Consider the following 5,031-nt stretch of genomic DNA (forward strand, 5'->3'; position numbering starts at 1 on the left):
TCTTACTTGTGACCCTGATGAGGAGCTGTTCTCGCACCGTCAGCACAAGTGTATTAAGAATCTATCAAAACAAGAAAATGCTTTAAATACATGCTTGAATTTCCCATCTATGAGGAGTAAAGGTGGTGCACACTCCAGCTTGGAGAGTCTGAAACAAACATTAGGAACTGAGTCTCCCACGACGGTGACATTCACAGAAGCATGATTCCCCGCGGTGGATTAAACAGATGTAACCCCGCCTTGATTTTTTTTTTCCACACTTCTTCACAGTCCCCGCGTCTCCCGCCTCCATCAGTACCGAAGGTAACTCCGCTGCGTGCGTAAAGCTCCGGGAGACTCACGCATCGCGCTCACAGTTTCAACGTCTGCTCTACTTCTTCTGAGATTAAAGAAAAACAATCTTCGGCTGATATTAGACTTACGTAACAAAAAAACAAAAAAAAAAAGAGTGACCAATTTTCCGGCATTTTGAAAACATTGTCGGCAGCGCTTTCTTTTTTTTTTTTTTTTTTTGGCACATTTTCGGATCAGCTTGAACTAAATGCATCGCACTCAAACTGACGCACTACCGATCCGGGTCGTTCAAGTTGAGAGTAAAAATGTGCAAAGCAAATAGAAGATACAGAGGGAGCTAACTGGACTAATTTTGGATTTATTTGTCGGTGCCTTTATAAAGGATTCAATCAAACTTATGGCGTGAAGGTAAGATAGTTTTCTTGTTTTTTCTTGTGCTCCAAACGTTGTTGTCGCTACAAAACTTTAAAAAAAAAAACAACCCAATCATAGATTTAACAAAGGCTACTTTGATGAACCTTTCATCTTGCTCTTGCAAAATTCCGTTTTCTGTGAATGAGCGAGCGCACTGACGGTTCAGGTGGGAATTTGTCTGAAAGTGCTGCTTCAAAGACAGACTCTTGCTGGATGCGATACTGAGAGGAAACATTTAGTTAATTTTCTGTGGTGATCCAGGACTTCGAGGGTTTTTTTCTTCTTCTTCTTTTCTTCTAAGCCTGCCTCTCCACCCTCTGCTTGTTCCCAGCTGGCAATCAGAGCTGGACTCTTACTACAGGGGTAGCGGGTCCTTAGCGCCGCAGAGACAGAGAGTCTCTCTCTGCGGCGGGCAGGTGAGAGCTGCTCCGACTGCGCAACCTCCTCCCTGGTGCCCACTCTGAGCCGAGGGCAGGTTTTATCAAGGTGGAGGCAGAAGGCTACATAAATGAGAAGGAAATAAATTGATAGTTTATTTTTGCAGCTCCCCCCAGAACAACTTGTGATTTCTTTCAAGATTATATAAGTTCTTTTGTTTTTTTTTATTGATTTCATTTGAGTATTTTTAATTGCATGGAAATCTACATCCAGCTTCTTCTCTTAACAGCAAAATAGCTCTTATGTTAGATATTTTTCCATAATTATCCCATCCTCCTGAAGGCTCTAATCATGCCCCCTACCCCCATCCCCTCCCCCTTCGCTCCTTGAAACTGGAATGTGCTTTTGAGCAGAATTTGCCCATTGCCAGTATTCTGGTCTGCACAGTTTAGGTTGCAGTAGAACCAGTTTGGAAAACTGGTGCAGATGATGTAAGACTTTTCTTCCCCCAATAAATGAGCAAAACCCTAATTTCAATGCTTTCTGAACACAGGGAATTCATCTTCTAATCTCAGCGAAAGCATTTTCAGGTAAGTACCAGGGGATAAGCTGAGACTGGCTCCTTGCGCCCTATGTGTGTGCGTGTGTGTGTGTTCGGTGTTTATCCGGTGACAGCGCCCAGACAAATATTGAATTCTACCCACTCCTGTCTCTTATCTGTTACTCTCCTTTGCGAACAAAACAGCTTCAACTGAGCAGCCTGATGCAGTTCTTGTCAAGACATGAATGCTTTCAAGAATTTCCCTCTTAGGAAGAAGCATTAAAAAGAGGGTAAAAATGCAGTTTCTGTTTGAGTTGTTAATTAATTACTGTCCCTATAAAGGATTTACGTTTTCGATCAGGCACTGATTACAAAAATACTTTTAAACCATGTAAAATAACATTATAAAAGGTGTCCTGCGACACATTTATTCTGTTTTTGAACACAATTTAGTGTCTGAGGAGGGTAATAGGAAGCTAATGGAAAGTACAATTTTTAAATGATGATTCATTTCTCAAGTGAAACCAACTATCCGCACCGACTTGCCCTTCTGCAGAAAAAATAATTGCCTCCCTTGACAAATCATGAGGTAACTTCGATTAACCGCATTGTTTGGCTTAATTTTAGGTCAGGCTTGATTACCTGTTAACAGGTGAAATCACTAAGCCACTTAAACACAAAGTGTCTGTAGCGTGAAGTTCCTCAAAATATTTTTAAAAAGCTTCACATCACACCCTGATTGAAAGAAATCGCAGAACAAATGAAAAACAAAAGCATTGTCCTCTGAGAGTCTGGAATGGGTTAGAAGGGCATTTCTAAAGCTTTGGGACTCCAGCAAACCACAGTGACAAGCTATTATTCCTAAAAGTGGCCAGCTCATTGAAAAGAAAAAAACAAAACACAACAACAACAACAAAAAAACTAGGTGTTTACTCAAAGGGTTTTTGATTTTTAACACAGCTTTAATATTTAAATTGACACATGAACAGCTTCATGTACATCACAAATGGACTTGGCAAACAGTTGTGTATGATAGAAATTGGGTCAGGTTTGTGCTGGTACAAGTAAAGCTTTTAAAGTTGAGACATACAAGCCTTCGAGAATAAAATAGTCCAGAAAGCTTGCCTGGCATCACTAGACAATTCAAAATGAGCTTGGACGTCCTCCGTCTTCATTTTCAATTTCCAGCGGATGATATCTGCTGCCAACTAAAACTCCTTTGGACGCTAATGAAAAGACCTGCAGCCAATCAGAGTAACAACGTGCGCGATGAAGCGCAGGATTATTTGCTTCAGCACTGCCTCAATGTACAGTGTTATCTTTTCAAGCCCCCCTCAAGTATTAGATAAACCGCCGTGATTGCTTGCCCAGCACAAAGCGGAAATCCGTTTGAACCGAGTGAGGGCCAGCTGCAGTCTGCCGGAGCAAATAAAATATGTATTCAGATTTCCCTGTTTTTCGAGCTAACAGAAAGCTGCATAAGCCCGTTCTGTCACCAGTGACGTGACGCCACACGGTTTTGTTCAAACTTCTTTAGCTAAAAGATGTCTCACTGCAAAAACGCTTTACTGATTAACATTCTCTTTGCAAGGCATGCCACTAAAGGTGGATATCTTTTGGTTTGCAGTTTTTTCATTCTCTTCTAACTATCGGATGATGGACTTCCTCGAAGTCTGCACGGTGGTGCAGCTGCTAGCACTACTGCGTGTCTTTGAGAAGGTTATTGGTTCAAATCCTGACCTGGTGTCTTCCTTCATGAAGTTTGTATTGCGTGTTTGCTCCCGGGATTCTTTGCACAACACTTTGACAATGAATGGCTAGATTAAAAAGCCAGTGGACTTTCTATTATGAGCTTGTTGTGCTCCACATAACAGTTGTGTGGTGAGGAAAGTCGACTTTTCTATTTTTATAACAAGTATCTCATGTTGCTCTTTTTAGTGTACAAAAACACCTTTGCCACCTCAGGAGTGTTAGGGATGGATTTTATGCTACTGTTAAGGTGTTTTTTGCACTTATTCTTACATTTCTGCACTTTTTGTGGAGCATATGTTGCTAGATATAATTTATCACAGCAGTTCCTCAGTGTGACACACACATGTGTGAAACAGACTAACCATTAAAACAGATAAAAACTAACTTTTATCGCAACAGTGCGCTACCGAAGTGAAAAAAAACAAGAACATAAACAGCCCACTGGTATCCATCATTTAAAATTCAGTTAAACCTCAAGGTGCTTATAATAGCAATAGACCTGCCCACAACTCTCTATTGTACCAGTCCTCTGCTAAGGTGAACACTGGTATCCACCCAATTTTCTCATGAGAAGTGTAAAAATATTGACAGTCAAGTGTCTCTGTTGGTGCACATCACAGCTTTTACTGCGATCATATTTGCACGTGTGTATTAAATGCAGAAACACAACACCGACACGCACAGGAAAGCTCAAAATGCCCTAATTGGCTGTAGACGTGTAAGAGCTCCATATAAATTCAGAGGTGACGTCTTAAAAGCTCGTCCGAGGTCACCGCCGGGGGAACTGCTTAAATGAACAATCTGGACCAATAAAAAGGGACGCGTTGTTGTGGAAGTGTCGAGATGACTATTAAACAGAGGCGATGGGATGAGGATTAATAGCAAACCTAGAGAGAAGGAACAGAAATTCCCAGGAGAGTAAAAATCCTTCCCTGTTATCTTGCTGTTGGATGTTGGCTCTGAATGCCTTGAAACATGAAGACGTTGACCATTCAAGACTTTATCTGAATAGCTTAAAAACATTTTTACCAGCAGATCCCCGACATCTGAACTCCATAAGAGGTTTACCCAATACATCAGAGCGAGAGTTTACAGGTAGAAATTGCCACTCAAAAGTTCTTTAGAAGTGTCACTTTACATACTCATGGTCATGAATAGTTGTCAGAAATTAGTTTTTAGCTTTCTGCTCTGTGTTGAATGATCATGACTGATTTCAAAAACAATAATGGAACGTGCAAGTACAAATTCATTTTGCTTTTTCCATTCTTTACAAGGCCAAAGTTATTCATACAGACTCACTGTACCACGAAGAAATGAATTAACCTTCATACATTTGTTTGGTTTTGCTTTTTCATTTCACATTTGAATGTTTCAGAGCATTAAGGAGGTTGTTATATCAATAACAAATCAACACATTAACACATTGCATCTGTGCGGAGGAATTTTGGTTCAGGTTTTCTCACAGAAGTAGTTTTATTCAACCAAATTGCAAATGTTGGCAGTTGTTTCCATCAGAGGTGAAACAACCAGGCAATACCTTTAGGAGGCAAATACTTTGGCACGTTGGGGCCATGTTGTTTGAAATAGTCTTACTATTAGAAACTGTTTTTGTGTTTACTTAGGTTGCCTGGTATTCAAATAAGTTTGATAAC

At 40.5% G+C, this 5,031-nt stretch overlaps 1 protein-coding gene across 2 annotated transcripts in view; it reads left to right on the forward strand.

Annotated features, from left to right (window-relative positions):
• The first annotated feature begins 277 nt into the window (after positions 1-277).
• The window catches only part of drd2a (dopamine receptor D2a), a 51,788-nt gene continuing 47,034 nt past the window's right edge, over positions 278-5,031 (forward strand). The window contains exon 1 of one of the 2 annotated variants that reach the window (XM_008425671.2): positions 278-702. The gene's annotated coding sequence lies outside the window, so the exon portion shown is untranslated. Of the gene's footprint in view, positions 703-1,576; positions 1,677-5,031 lie in introns of those variants that run through there. The other variant, XM_017308404.1, reaches the window with a different exon arrangement.

Source organism: Poecilia reticulata, linkage group LG13, assembly GCF_000633615.1.
Source record: "Poecilia reticulata strain Guanapo linkage group LG13, Guppy_female_1.0+MT, whole genome shotgun sequence".
NCBI lineage: Eukaryota > Metazoa > Chordata > Actinopteri > Cyprinodontiformes > Poeciliidae > Poecilia > Poecilia reticulata.